Genomic DNA, 16,406 nt, shown 5'->3' on the forward strand with positions numbered 1-16,406 from the left:
CAATTTGGAAATCATAGATCTGGGGAACACAGAGGAGAACTGAACTTCTTAGATCACCTGTGAATCAGCCTGTGAATCAAATATATTCCACATGAGATACTCATGTGCAGACATAATCAGTCTGTCGTGCGCTTTTTTGTTACTATTATTCGCCCACTCCCACACTGCAGAGGTTGAAAACCAGAAGCGTGATTGAGAAAGTAAAGAGTTGTAATCACCCATTTTAAAAAGCAAAACAAAAAGAAAATATTTAATAGGATTCCTAGAGGTCCATTACAAGTGTGGCCATCAGTATAATGGCTGCTACCACTCAGGAACAAGCACTGGTGAAGAGCCCTGCAAGGCTAATCATAACAAGAACAAGAACAATGATAACTTGCGTGCTGGAAAAGTATGCCCACCCCTCCTTAATATACATCTGCTGTCAAGCATGTGTAATTGTTGCCCTCACCCCTATGCAGGGGGAATGGGAGGTTGTTGGAATAATAATTATCCCTACTTGGCACCATTCACATGTCATTTCCATACTATGTGTTTGCCATACTTTTATACCTTCAAGTTGCCTGTGGACTTATGGCATTCTTGTGAATTTTCCTTAGGCAAGGAGTACGCAGAGGTGGTTTTGCCAGTTCCTTCATCTGAAATACAGCTTACAGCACCTGGTATTTGTTGGCAGCCTCCCATCCAAGTACTAACCAGCTTACTTTACATGATCAGGAAGAGCCTGTTGCTTTTTGGGTCTTAACGGAGTGCCATGCTTATACGTATGTGTTTATCTCTCTCGTCCACTGTAAAAGGGGTGGATTGTAAAGCCTACTCTCACAAACTGATAGTACGGGATGGGGAGGACTTAAATAGGAAGGAGAGTCTTTAATGCCAACACCTGCAAAGTTCCCATGAGTCTGTGCCCATCAGTGTAGACAGAATATAATAGTGTCCAAGAAAAATAAGGGCAAAAAAGGGCACAGAAACCATTGTGAAATGTCAATTAAAATCCTTCACTGAAAATGGTAACACCAGAGTACACTGAGTGACAGAACTCTAAAGTGCAATACAGTCACAATACAGTTTTGACTTTTGTTGGGTGGATTAAAATGTTCTCTCTAGGAATCTCTAGAAGACTGCCTTTGAAGACTGTTTGGAAACTTCAACTAGTTCAACGGGTGGCAGCCAGATTACTCACCGGAGCAACATACAGGGAACATACCACCCCCCTGTTATGTCAGCTCCACTGGCTGCCGGTTCACTTCCGAGCACAATTCAAAGTACTGGTCTTGGCCTATAAAGCCTATATGGTTGTGGCCCAACTTACCTCTCTGAACGTATCTCCCTCTATGTCCTGCCTCGTAGTTTGAGAGTGTCCGGGGAGGCCCTGTTCTCAGTCTCACCAGTTTCGCAAACACATTTGGTGGGGACGAGGGGCAGGACATTCTTGGTGGTGGCCCCACGCCTGGGGAACTCGCTTCCCAGAAAGATTAGGTCAGATTCATCCCTCCTTTCTTTTAGGAAGAAGCTTAAGTCATGGTTCTCGGACCAGGCTTTTGGACAGCAGGCATGACAGCACTTTGGATGATGAATCAACTGGAAATGGCTATATGGTTTGATACTAATGTTTAATTTTGTTTTTAACTCAGTGTTTTATTTATGGTTTTAAATTGTTATTATAGTTGTTGATATTGTTTGCACTTTGCGGCATTGAATTGTTGCCGATGTAAGCCGCCCTGAGTCCCTCTTTGGGAGTTGAGAAGGACGGGGTAGAAATGCTGGAAATAAATAATAATAAATAAATAAGTTGATGATAGTCATGCTGGAGGATTTAGAGATCTCTAGTGAAGCATTCTCTCAGAAAGAGCATTTTTTGCCTTTTTTCCTATTTTTGCAGGGGTTATGCTCCCCAAACCCTAACAAATGTGGTGTGCTGACTATATAAAGACATATAGCCTTTGGAAACGGGTCAGTAATAAATACTGAACTTTGCATTGTCTGTCCTCTCTCTGCTTCCTGTCTCTGTCGAGGTCCTCACTGTTCTGTATAATGTTATTTTTTTACCCACGTTTCAACTGGATCTAACATGTACTTATTTCCTTTTGCTCCCAGGTGTACTCTGCCTAGTCTCTAGATTGAAATCTAATTTAAATATATGTGATACTTCATTAGCAGAGTAATGTCAACAAATGTTTCTAACATAATTAAGGAGCCACTTGTCTAAGAAGTGGCTCATATCTCATCAGTTGAGTCTCCTTATGTCTTACATGGTCCCTTCTTTTTCCGGAGTTTGGAGTGAATTTTATATATTTCAGTTTCAGTCTTAATTCTGAAAATAGTTCTGGTATAAGAACAAGAAAGAATTTTGTTTGTGTTCACTGTCAACATACTAAGTGCATGCCTCACTATTTCACATCTCATTGCTGTGATAGCAGATACATCGCTATTTAAAGAATTCTGTTTTAAAAGGAGTTAGCAATCCAACACATCAGACATAAAAATGTCTTCCCTGTAAATTGTCTATAGTTGTTTTGTCTCTTAGACTTCTTTCACAGGGAAAGACTTTTGAAATATCTCTTAGTCATGCATATATCTCCACCATGATCTTATTATGCTTTGTATCTAAACTGCATTGTCCTTTCACACAAGGATCCCAGCAATCCAGTACAATGATTGTTCTAATAACAACATAATGATGCAGTTGAGTTGCTCATGAGATTAACATAGTCCAGATACCTTATCGAGTTATGAGTCGTTCTTTCCTGTTCCCAAAAGGGATCTGAAGTCAATTTGCAAATGCTGTGGTTAAACCAGTCTGGCAACTTGGAACGTGGCTTCCCCCAACCCACAGAGGAAACCTTGCTTCTGCAGTCAGCTACTGTATTTGTCTTACAATCCTCTCATGTCTCCATTTATCTAGAAACTCATCTAGAAATTCCTAGTCAAATTTTCCATATATATTTTGCATTTTATTCATTCCACTTTCTCATAATCTGAGCGGCGCAGGGCATACCGTCATTTGTTTTTGCACTACAAGAGGTACCATTTCAGAGTAATAACACAGAACTCTGCTTGTTCCTCTGCAATATATAATTATGCCCATTATTTAGATCTTGTTTGCCACAAAGATGAGTAGGCCAGGTGTCAATGGACGTCATCATTTTTGTAGCTAGTAAGCAGAGGTATTGGACCTGCTGAAGTTGAGACATAACAGCTTTGCGGTATTGCCGACTTCTGTTCTAGCATGTCGCAGACACAATGCATCTGCTGCCTCTGAGGATAGGCTTCCACGTTTGGAGCAAGGTATTATGTTTCTGAGAAATAAAGAAGCAGAGATGATGAAGAGATCTGAAACCTCAATGTGTCTTGATAGAACAGAAGGAGAGTATGACCCATTGTTTCCTGGAGAGGCAGGCAGCTTGTTTGCAGGGGGGAAACTGAGGCAGGCAGCTCACTCAGATAAGCATGGGGCAAACATGGTACAAATGCTAGAATCCCAGGCTACATTGGTAGGTGTCTGTGAATCATAATTCTGCTTAAGTTTTGTGGTTTATTTGCTTTGAGGTTTGCTGATGAAAGATAAACCCATTCACTGTGGGGATGTAAACTGGTTACAGGGCAGTAAATAAGCTGGCCTCTTCTCAGGAATCAGTCCACATAGGCAACTTCTGGAGTAGTTAGTGGAGAGCTAGTGCTAGTGAAGCCAGTAGTGTCTTTGGCATAATGTTCTAAATTGAATTTACATTACAGAATTTATCAGCTTGACACCAATTTAACTGACATAGCTCAATGCTATGGGATCTTGGGAGTTGTAGTTTTGGGAGGCCTCAGTACTCTTTGGTAGAGAAGGCTAAAGATTATGTAAAACTATAGTTCCCATGATGCCATAGCATTGAGCCAAGGCAGTTTAAGTGATGTCAAACTGCATTAATTCGACAGTGTAGATGCACCCCTGAATTGCTCCCTTTCTGTACCCTTGCTCAGTCTAAATGTGACCAGGCACAAAAGAGGATAGTGCTTCTGGTGTGTAGAACAGGGGTCCTCAAACTTTTTAAACAGAGGGCCAGTTCACAGCCCCTCAAACTGTTGGAGGGCCGGATTATAATTTGGAAAAAGCAGGAATGAATTCCTATGCACACTGCACATATCTTATCTGTAGTGCAAAAAACACTTTAAAACAAAACAATAGTTAAATGAAGAACAATTTTAACAAATATAAACTTATTGGTATTTCAATGGGAAGTGTGGGTCTGCTTTTGGCTGATGAGACAGGATTGTTGTTGTTGTTGTTGTGTGCTTTCAGGTCGTTTCAGACTTAGGCTGACCCTGAGCGAGGGCCGAGTAAATGACCTTAGAGGGCCGTATCCGGTCCTTGGGCCTTAGTTTGAGGACCTCTGGTGTAGAAGATGACATTTCAGCAAATGAGGTTTCCATAATAAGTGATGCCTAATGACATTTGCTTTTATGTACAATGTTTAAAGGTGTAAGGCCCATGTTCTCTTTTGCATCTGCCACTCTATTTGCCTGAAGCTACATCTTCCCATGGCTTCTTAAGTGGTGTGTGAAGAAAGAGCTTTTCTCCTTCGTGGTCTCTGTGAAATCGCACATATGGTAGTTGATACACCTGTGCAGCAACTACTATATGTGCGAATTTCCACAGATGACCACTTGAAGAAACATGGTTACAGGAAAGCAACCATCATTTCTCATCCCTGCTTCCACCCAAGAGTCAAGCATAAGGCCTATTATGGGATTGTTTAGGGCTGTATAGCGGTCAAGGAATAAGCGCAGCAAAGCAAGGTCATCATTGTCATCTTGCTCTTGTGATTTGTTGGCTGTTTTTCCATGGTATTTATAATACAAAGTTATAGACTGCATTTATGTAACAGTCAAATCGAAAAACATTTCTAGATAATTCAATAACCATTGTTGGCCACCATACAAATAAGCTATCTCACAAAAATATACAGTTAAGATTCAAGAATCCTGTCATACTTGACTGAGGCCTAACAAGAAGATTAAAAGCTGTGTTTCAGTTGCTTGGCTAGCCAGCCTTGGAAGCAGCATCAATAAATAGCAGCAGCTTAGCACTTGCAACTGAGGATAGGTGGCTTGGTAGAGACTTCTGTTCACTGCTTAACTCCTTCCCTTTTCTTCGCCATGGATTCATAGGCGGAAAGTAGTCATTCCCAGCCCTGGGAGATTCTCACAGTTGTTGCCCAGAAATGTAATTTTTCCAAGCTCTTGACTGGGGTTTTGGCATTTTTTTAACTCTCTGCCTTGAGCTGGACTTTTGCCCAGAGCTGAGCATTTACTCCATAAAAGCCAAGGTTGATTCGGCAGCAGATTGTTTTGCCTCCTAGCTGCTGTATTGATGTGTTGCTTGAATAAAAAAAGGCAGATGCCCAAGTCCAACCAGACATAATTTCAAATAAGTGTAATGGGGCAACTGGATTTCTTTTAGACTGTCCATAGTCACCTCTGACTTTAGCCCTACTACTGCAAGCAGGTATCTTTCTTCATATACAGCAGTGGGTCCCAACCTTTTATTGACCAGGGACCACTCTCCAACGTTAGTACCATTATCCCAAATCTCTTATCTCAAACACTGTACAAGAAAATAGCAAATTCAAAAAGAAATGTGGAATTACTGTGAAAAATCAACTACATATGAATCACTCTTGTACAGATGGCAAATAAAGGGTTGAAATGTCTTGCCAATAACTACTGTATTTCTTTGATTCTAAGACATACTTTTATCCACATGTAAACATTTTTAAAAATGGGGTGCAGCATTGAATTTCGGGTACTTATATATATAGAGAGAGCAGTGGTTCCCAACCTTTTTTTGACCAGGGACCACTTTAACTAGGGACCACTCTCCAATATTAGTATCAAAAGGGTTACAAATCAGTTCTTGGTCAACTTTAGAGTCGGTTTGGTTATTTGGGGTGCTGATTCAGAAAATTGCATTGGATAGACCACACCAGCTCTAGTTTCTGATACAGAACATATGCCATCCAGTAGTCGCCATCTGTTTGCCCACAGAAAACCATATTTAATAATCTTGAGCAGATGTGGTAGTAGTAATCTTTAGTGGATAGCCAGCCTCTCCCCTCCCGATATCCCTGTTGCTTCAACACTATAAGAGGGTTTTGCGAGACCAGTCGCTCTTGTTGCCGTGTTGTTTCGAGGCAATGGTGCAGTAATGGTGAGGCCGTGGACCATATTTTCGTTCTTGTGGTCCATGGATATAGTTACTTTCTCACTGATACAGTTACTTTTTCACTGAACCACTGATATACAGTTACTTTCTCAGGAATGCAACTTCAAACCTAACATCTCCCTTCCCCTGCTTTTAGAACTGAGAACTAGCAAGACCATGTATAAATATGTGAGGGGAAGTCATAGGGAGGAGGGAGCAAGCTTTTTTTCTGCTGCCCTGGGGACTAGGAAGTGGAGCAATGGCTTCAAACTACAAGAAAGGAGATTCCACCTGAACATTAGAAAGAACTTCCTGACTGTGAGAGCTGTTCAGCAGTGGAACTCTCTGCTCCGGAGTGTGGTGGAGGCTCCTTCTTTGGAGGCTTTTAAACAGAGGCTGGATGGCCATCTGTCGGGGGTGCTTTGAATGCAATTTTCCTGCTTCTTGGCAGGGGGTTGGACTGGATGGCCCACAAGGTCTCTTCCAACTCTATGATTCTCTGTGCCTTGGTGACAGAAACCTCCAGGACAAAGCAGCCCACCATCGCTGCACATTCTCCCCCTGCTTCCAAAGTCTTAAAGAGGCAGCCGTCTTGACTTGAGTTGTTCCTAATTGGCGCTTCATTGGCAGATAGACACAAGCTGGCAGAGGGTTGTCAAACGAGGGCTTGCCCTCCCCTGGCAGCCGTGCTTGTATCTCTTCAATCAAAGGCCATTTCCCCTCCGCCGAGCTGCCTGGAGTCAAATTAATGGCATTTCTTGTCTATCAAGGTAGCGGCTGCGTCTTTCTCCTGCCCACCACCAACCCAATTGTTCCGGAGCTAATCTAGTTGAGAAGCTTAATGTAATGTAGAGAGGGGCGGGGGGAAGAGAAGGTAGGAGAGTCTGCCTATGGCCTGTTAATGCCGGCAGCTTTCTGTGGGTGGCAAGTGGCCAAAATGCATTCTGATTTTATAGTGTGAGCAGAAGTTCGTTCCCTTGATCGAAGGAGCTGGCGGGGCAGGGATCTGCTTATAATTTGGCTAGAGTTAATCCCATTTGGGCCTTGCCTGTCCTACCCTCTCTCCTTGTCAAGGGTGTTGGTGGATGATGGGACGTAACCATAATTTTATATTATTTTGGGGTTCTTGTTTATTTTATCACCATTTGGTCCAGATTTATTTAATTGAGTTCAACTTTAATACTGGACAGGTGGTGATGTATTATAATAATATCAGGATGGTCATTCCCGCATTCCAGTCGGGGTAGGCGTAAAACCCACAAGGGCTGCTGAAATCCACAATTCCACTAATTAAGGCAACACCTTAATTAGGATGAATTTAAATTCCACAAGAATATTCAAGCTTTTGAATTCTCCAGAATTCTTCATCAAGCTAGATCAGGCATGTGCGAACTTGGGTCATCCAGATGTTTTGGACTCCAACTCCCACCATTCCTAACAGCCTCGGGCCCTTTCCTTTTCCCCCTCAGCCGCTTAAGCGACTGAGGGGGAAAAGGAAAGGGCCTGAGGCTGTTAGGAATGGTGGGAGTTGGAGTCCAAAACATCTGGATGACACAAGTTTGCCCATACTTGAGCTAGATGGTTCCAAAAGTTAAAGAGTGGGGAGTAATCTCACATATCTCCTGCCACTAACTCCTAATAAACATATTGTAGGCTTGTAGGACTTGCATTTTATTTTCCTTATGAACCAACACAAGTACTCTTCTTCTTTTTCATGAAGGCTAGGAAGTTGTCCTCAGTGAGGAAATGATCTCTTTGCAGGATTGGGTAGAGCAATCTGAGCTGCATTTGGGACTTTGCTTGGCTCTTGCTTTTTTAGCTTGTTGTCCCTTTCTGAGAACATGTCTTGCTTCTGGCTTTCCTCTCCATCTACCACCCTAATTAGCTTTAAACCTGTAACACAAGCTCCTTATACATCTGACTTGGAGCTAAATCCCTTTTACGGAGCCAGCCTGGACAGGGTCAGCTCAGGAAGCTGGCCCTCTGCTGCCTTTTCCCAGAGAGAACTGAACAGTGCACCCAGGATACGTAGCAGGCAACAGGGGAGGCCCAGGAAATCTCTCCCCCTTTCAGTATATAGGGGAACTTTGGGATGGATGAAAACACAATTACCATTGGGATGTTGGGATGGGGAGTCACTGTATGAAGAAAGTGGTTGATTTCTACACTTTCATCTTGGACTAAGGCAGCGTTTCTCAACCTGGGGGTTGGGACTCCTGGAGAGGTCGCGAGGGTGGTGTCATAGTATTTTCTATTGGTCATGGGGGCTTCTGTGTGGGAAGTTGATGAGGTTCAGAATGCTCATTGATTGTAGGTGAACTATAAATCCCAGCAACTACAGCTCCCAAATATCAAGGTCTATTTTCTCCAAACTCCACTAGCGTTCATATTTGTACATATTAAGTGTTTGTGCCAAGTTTGGTCCAGATCCATCATTGTTTGAGTCCACAGTGCTCTCTGGATGTAGGTGAACTACAACTAAAATTCAAGGTCAATGCCCACCAAACCCTTCCAGTATTTTCAGCTGGTCATGGAAGTTTTGTGTGGGAGGTTTGGTTCAATTCCATCGTTGGTGGAGTTCAGAATGCTCGTTGATTGTAGGTTAACTATAAATCCCAGCAATACAACTCCCAAATGACAAAATCACCCCCAACCCCCCAGTGTTCAAATTTGGATGTATCAGGTATTTGTGCCAAAATTTTATCCAGTTAATGAAAATACATCCTACATATCAGATGTTTACATTACTATTCATTACAGTAGCAAAATTGCAGTTATGAAGTAGCAATGAAAATAATTTTATGGTTGGGGGTCACCACAACATGAGGAACTGTATTAAGGGGTCGCGGCATTAGAACCACTGCACTAAGGCATCCGTCACAGAAGTTGGCACCCAGAAATTGTCCGCTTTCATTTCGAAACAACACATTTGTGGCTGAACAAAAACTTGAATGTGTTGCTCAAGATAACCAGTTGATTGGGACAGGCAGGTTTTGTAATCCTTTGTTATCATGGACTATCGCTTGGCCCATCTGTTCCCATTTCACTACCCTCCCTGCTGTCCATTCCTCAAATTTGTGAATGTAAACTTTTTTAAAAAAAATAGATTTATTAGTATGCTTGGATCTTGGAAGGAGAAAAAATATCTGCAAAATAAAAAATGTACACGTCTGCATAATTTCCATAATTTATTTGAGTCACCAAATTTGGACTTCCTGGGTGCAGAATATACACTGCCACCATTGTTCCAAGTTCTTTGCCAGCCCCCATAAGTACCAAGGGGAGGTTGTTGCTAGAGAAGAGTTGAACAGTATTGCATTGATTTTCTGAAACAATTAGTATTTATGATCTCTTCTGCTGGAGAAAATGGTGATCCCACAACCCATGAGCAGCTGTTCCATAAAATGCATTTCCTGGTAACCTAGGAGTGATGATGACAGATACTCTTGGCTGGTGTGCGTGCGTGCGTATGTGTGTTCAGCTGGGAATGAGACAGGAGATGGGAGTTAGTATCAGCCTTTGTCCCCATAGGCTCCGTGCAGCAGTTTCTGTCTCCAGAAATTGCTGACTGGACTTCCTATCCCCAAGGATGTGTGTGCATGCACATATATGACGGAGAAAGAGAGAGAGACTAATTGTCTCCTCGTACTGAGTCCAAACAGCTTTGTGGTCTTGTGAATATTTCAAGAATAACAAACCGGAACTCTGTTGGTACCCTGAGAGCTAATGGCACGAGGGAAAAGGGCATGAAAGAAATAAGTAATGAGAGAAATAGGGGTTTTTTTCGTGTCAGGAGTGACTTGAGAAACTGCAAGTCACATCTGGTGTGAGAGAATTGGCCACCTGCAAGGACGTTGCACAGGAGATGCCCAGATGTTTTACCATCCTGTGGAAGGCTTCGCTCATGTCCCAGCATAAGAAGCTGGAACTGACAGACAGGAACTCACCTGTCTTCCCAGATTCAAACTGCTGACCTTTTGGTCAGCAGTCCTGCCAGCACATTGCGCCACTGGGAGCTCAAAATAGGCTGTCCAGCATTGACAGATTTTGTCTACCCTCTTCTGTCACTGATGTAGAATCATGGAAAAATTCCAACCATTGGGGAATTTTGTACCAATAGGATTTCTGCCTTTATGTCTTAAGAGTATTCTGTTTTGCTCTATTTCGTCTTCAAGTTGGAGACTGTCCATTTGTTGCTGGAACATAGCCATTGCCCCCAGCAATATGTGACTTTTTGTCCTCTTCCAGGGCAGCGGGTTGATGTTTGTAAGCAAAACTTGCTCTATATGCCCTGTGTTTCCAGCACACTCTGGGCGAGCAAGTTTGTCTCATAACTCCCATTAAAGTGCAGCTACTACTCCAATCAATACTTCCCTGCCATTTCAAGTACTCTAGAGATTACAATTAGCTAATTGCTTATATCCTGGCAGTATTTCCACTAACCGTATCTAATGGGGGGTGGTTAGTAGCTGGGCCAGATCAGAGTACCTCCTTCCTGCTCATTCCCCCCCCCCCCCCCCATCCTGCATTACATTTTGCTTTTCTAGGAAATCATTGTATTCTGAGGTTGGCTTGTGAATTTGGGAAGCACAGGAAGTTTTCTGATAGCCAAGGCATTTCATGGCCAGAATCACTGGGTTGTTGTAAATTTTTCAGGCTGTATGGCTTTAGTACGTGAGGATTCTATGATTCTATGATCAGAAACAATTGAGCATTTGGTTGCTGTGGAACAGCCATGTTTTTCGATCTTTACGGAAGGAGGACGGTGTGGGTGCCAGTTTAATCTCCCTGGGGAGAGTGTTCCAGAGCCAGGGGGGGCTACCACCAAGAAGGTCCTTTCTCTCATCCCCACTAACCATGCTTGTGACGGATGTGGGAGTGAGAGGAGACCCCCCTCAGAAGATCTTAAAGATTGTGTACGTTCGTAGGGGAAGATGCTATCGTGAAGATAGGCAGGTCCTGAACCGAACAGATCCTAAACACAAATAAGTTAGCCAGCTTTTCGATGGAATTAAAAGTGTCTTAGTCCTCCTCCTCTCCATACCCTAAAGTGCATAGGTGTGTTTTCAAGAGGTTGTTTTTTGAAGGAGAATAGGTTGAGGGCAATTTATATTTCTTTAGGTAGGGAGTTCCAGAGATGGGGAGCGATCACGGAGAAGGCCCCCTCTCTCGTTCCCACCAACCGCGCTTGTGATGGGGGTGGGACTGAGAGCAGGGCCTCCTCCGTTGACCACAGTACATGAAGTGGCCTGTATAGGGAGATGCAATTAGACAAACAACCTGGACCCAAACTGTCTAGGGCTTTAAAGGTAACGACCAGCACTTCACATTTAGCCTGGAAGCGGACTGGCAGCCAGTGGAGCTGTTGCAGCAGGGAAGTCATACTGCTGTTAGCCTTGGTGAAAAAAGCTCCTGTTGGTGTCAGTGGGGATGCTCTTTCCCAAAAAGTATGTACCTCGTAAGCAGCGAATTTCTTTGCGGTCATGGCTGGGGATGGAAGTGCTATGGCCGCAACGAAAAGCATCCTTCCCTCTGCGTATCATTTTCCCCTCGTGGTCTTCCAAATAGTGCACTTAACGGTCCATGTAGGGTGACCATTTGACAGGAGTTGTCCCCCCCCCCCCTAGCCCTGTTTAGAGATGTCAGGGATTTAACATATTTGACAGTCTACATGTAAAGCAGGCACTACTATATTGCTAAGATTTCTAAACTCTAGAGCAAACAAGCTTAAAACGCCTTAGTCTATGCTGTTTTTGGATTGTGGTCTGACCCCATGAATTTTATAGGTTTTCTTAGGCAAAGAGCACTCGGGGGGGGGGGGTGCATTGCCTTCATCTATAATACATCTAATGGCTCCTGGTTGTCCTTCATAGTAATACTAACCAGGGTTGATGGTACTTAGGTTCCAAGATCTGACAGGACCTGATGCCTTCAGAGTATCTACAATTCACAAAATTTCTCAACCAGTCTGCACTGGAAATAGTTAAACATGTAGTCTTAGAACAGTGGTTCTCAACCTTCCTAATACCACAACCCTTTAATACAGTTCCTCATGTTGTGGTGACCCCCAACCATAAAATTATTTTTGTTGCTACTTCATAACTGCAATTTTGCTACTTTTATTAACCATAATATAAATACCTGATATGCAGGATGTTTTTCAGTCACTGGATGAAATTTGGCACAAATACCCAATACACCCAAATTTGAATACTGGTGGGATTGGAGGGGGTTGATTTTGTCATTTGGAAGTTGCAGTTGCTGGGATTTATAGTTAACCTATAATCAAAGGGGCATTCTGAACTCTGGAATTTATAGTTGTAGTTAGTTATTCTGAACTCCACCAATGATGGGATTGAACTAAACTTGGCACACAGAACTCCCATGACCAACAGAAAATACTGGAAGGGTTTGGTGGGCATTGACCTTGAGTATTGAAGTTGTAGTTCACCTACATCCAGAGAGCACTGTGGACTCAAACAATGATGGATCTGGACCAAACTTGGCACAAGTACTCAATATGACCAAATGTAAACACTGGCGGAGTTTGGAAAAAATAGACCTTGACATTTGAGAGTTGTAGTTGCTGGGATTTATAGTTAACCTATAATCAAAGGGCATTCTGAACTCTGGGATTTATAGTTATAGTTAGTTATTATGAACTCCACCAAGGATGGAATTGAACCAAACTTCCCACACAGAACTCCCATGCCCAACAGAAAATACTTGAGGGCTTGGTGGGCATTGACCTTGAGTTTTGGAGTTATAGTTCACCTACATCCAGAGAGCACTGTGAACTCAAACAATGATGGATCTGGACCAAACTTGGCACAAATCCTCAATATGCCCAAATGTAAACACTGGTGGAGTTTGGGAAAAATAGATATTGACATTCGGGAGTTGTAGTTGCTAGGATTTATAGTTCACCCACAATCAGAGAGCATTCTGAACCCCTCCAATGATAGAATTGGGCCAAACTTCTCACACAGAACCCCCATGACCAACAGAAAATACTGTGTTTTATGATGGTCTTTGGCAACCCCTCTCACACCCCCTCATGACTCCCCAGGGGTATCGACCTCCAGGTTGAGAAACACTGTCTTTGAAAGAAACTCTTTAAGATACAGATGTTACAGAAATGCCTGTTGAAACTTTCTTTTCATAGAGATCCAGCCAGCTCTTTGCGCAGATGTCACCCCAATGTGATGCTCTTCAGATCGAGTGCCCCTTTCTGTCCCCTTTCCTCCACTTTGCCCTAATGTTGTCTCTCAGGGCTTTTGGCACCTAGCCTCGGACAGCTAGTGGTCTTTCAAACAACTATGAGGGTCCCTTCCCTCACTATAGTAACCATGTCAGAATGTATGAGAGAGGAAGTAGAAGGAAGCAAATGAAGGCGGCATATCACATGTCCATTTGCAAATTAGCTGGATTAGCCTCTCTCTCTCTCTCTTGCCATAGGGACAGTGGCTGTGAGCATCCGTGGCCATGTGGCAGAGAGGCGGCAGGCAAAGCTAAGTCACAGGGACTGTTTTTCCCTGTTGTAGCAACTAAAGCCTCACCTCCTCTTCTAATTGCCTTCACCATTTAAAAACCTGGGTTTTCAGTGCTTTCTGCTTTTCTCTGTCCCTGCCCGCAATCCCTCCTGAGCCCATTTCTTTTCATTGCTAGCTACATTACAAAGCTTTGGAATGAAATTGCACTTAATGAACATTGTGAGTTACGTTGGGGACTGTGGCCATAAACCAGGAAAATGAAACATCCCTCCAGACCATGGTTTATGTTGGTGAACCTTATCAGAGTAATCTGCCATGAGAGAAATTGTATCATGATTAGCAGTGCTTCATGTTTGGAGCACAATCTGTGTCTCTTTTGCACCAATTAGGCTCTTAAGGCTGGCACCGTTTGTCAGATCATTACAACCAGTAATGGCCAGCTCTATTGTTTGTTTCTTAGACATTTATGCATTCTTGCATTCTTCCCCGTGTTAAAGCTTTCCATGGATCCTATTACATTTTATTGATTTATGTTCTTAGCAGAGATTTCCAGTACATTACAAGCCAAATGAAGGTTTGGTTTGTTCTCCATGATGTCTTATGCAATTTCAAATTTTATAACCTCAGTAATGGGAGGACATTTGAGTTCATCTTGGCATTTAAGGGAGATGCTGCACTTGATGACTCTTCTTAGTTTCAGTTTGATCCATCTTTTCACTAAAGCAGCATTTCTCAACCTAGAGGTCGGGACCTCTGGGTGGGGTCACAAGGGGGTTTCAGAAGGGTCACCAAAGATCATCAGAAAACATATTTCTGATGGTCTTAGGAACCCCTTTGGCAGAGAAGGCTGAAGATCTCTCTACCTGTCCTCTTCCTTTTTTGAAATAGACAGCGAATCCTCCCACAAGAAGTCCTCCTTCGTTGTGATTGGCCAGCCTCTCAATCAAGGGGAACCTATGTCTGAGACTCCAAGTGGGAGGGGAGAGCAGGCATGCTTGGCGCATGGCAGCATGGTGCACATGTGCGGGCGAGGGAGAGCATGCAAGATTGGAGGGATACTTGTGCCAGCGAGTCCCTTCAAAGCATGGGGGTTCTCTGTGGGAAGTTTGGCCCAATTCTGTCATTGATGAGGTTCAGAATGCTCTTTGATTGTAGGTTAACTATAAATCCCAGCAACTACAACTTCCAAATGTCAAGGTCAATTTTTCCCAAACTCCACCAGTGTTCACATTTAGGCATATTGAGTATTCGTGCCAAGTTTGGTTTAGATCTATCATTGTTTGAGTCAACGGTGCTCTCTGGATGTAAGTGAACTACAACTACAACTCCAAGGTCAATACCCACCAAACCCTTCCAGTATTTTCTGTTGTCATAGGAGTTCTGTGTGCCAAGTTTGGTTCAATTCGTTCGCTGGTGGAGTCCAGAATGCTCTTTGATTGTAGGCTAACTAGAAATCCCAGCAACTACAACTCTCGAGTGACAACATCTATCCCCCCCAATCCCACCAGTATTCAAATTTGGCCAAATCAGATATTTGTGCCAAATTTGATCCAGTGAATGTAAATAGATCATGCATATCAGATATTTACATGATGATTCACAACAGTAGCAAAATTACAGTTATGAAGTAGTGACGAAAATAATTTTATGGTTGGGGGTCACCACAAAATGAGGAACTGTATTAAGGGGTTGTGACAATAGGAAGGTTGAGAAACACTACTCTAAAGAATATTTCTACTCAGTTGTGTGACTTTCTGTTTTGTATTAGTTGTTCTCATCTGCTTCCCAGATGAGAGGTTTCTGTCCAGTTTTGGTGGATGGCTGGGCAAGGTTCCTTGGGCCCCTTGCAATGATTCTCCTTGTTGTAAAATTTCCTTTTCGGTTTTGCTCCAGTCAAACACTCAGCAAGCTGCTTGTTGTACTCACATGCTGCCCGGTTGCAGAGGCTGGTCAAGTGACACCAAACTCTTCTCACACCAGAAGCAACTTGCAGTTTCTCAAGTCACTCCTGACACACAAAAACTGTTAAATGATGCATTTTAACAGAGAAATGTAAAAAGTGTGTGGCGTACCAAAACAAATTAAATATGATATATATGTATATGTATGTGTATGTGTATATGTGTGCGTGTATATATACACACACACATACACAGCACACACACACACCCTAGAACAGGGGTCCTCAAACTTTTTAAACAGAGAGCCAGGTCACAATTCCTCAAACTGTTGGAGGGTCGGATTATAATTTGAAAAAAGCATGAATGAATTCCTATGCACACTGAACATATCTTATTTGTAGTGCTAAAACACTTACAAACAATACAATAATTAAAATGAAGAACAAATGTAAACGTATTAGTATTTCATTGGGAAGTGTGGGCCTGCTTTTGGTTGATGAGATAGAATTGTTGTTGTGTGATTTCAGACTTAGGTTGACCCTGAGCGAGGGCCGGGTAAATGACCTTGGAGGGCCGTATCCAGCCCTCGGGCCTTAGTTTGAGGATCCCTGCCCTAGAAGAAGAAAAAATGGGCTTATTTTGAGTAGGGAATTGAGAAATGACTTGGGTACTCTTCAGGAATGTAGAAGGTGTTTATGTGTGTGTGTTTGTATGCGAGTGGGATAGAAAGAGTAAAGAAGAATACACACATATCCTTTAGACCAGGGGTCCTCAAACTACGGCCCGGGGGCCGAATACGGCCCTCCAAGGTCATTTACATGG

The 16,406-nt window shown here is 42.9% G+C and overlaps 1 protein-coding gene across 1 annotated transcript in view; it reads left to right on the plus strand.

Annotated features, from left to right (window-relative positions):
- UBTD1 (ubiquitin domain containing 1) overlaps positions 1-16,406 on the plus strand; it is a 34,828-nt gene that overhangs the window by 14,375 nt on the left and 4,047 nt on the right. The window lies entirely within an intron of this gene.

The sequence above is a fragment of the Anolis sagrei genome, chromosome 3 (genome assembly GCF_037176765.1).
Source record: "Anolis sagrei isolate rAnoSag1 chromosome 3, rAnoSag1.mat, whole genome shotgun sequence".
NCBI classification, from domain to species: domain Eukaryota; kingdom Metazoa; phylum Chordata; class Lepidosauria; order Squamata; family Dactyloidae; genus Anolis; species Anolis sagrei.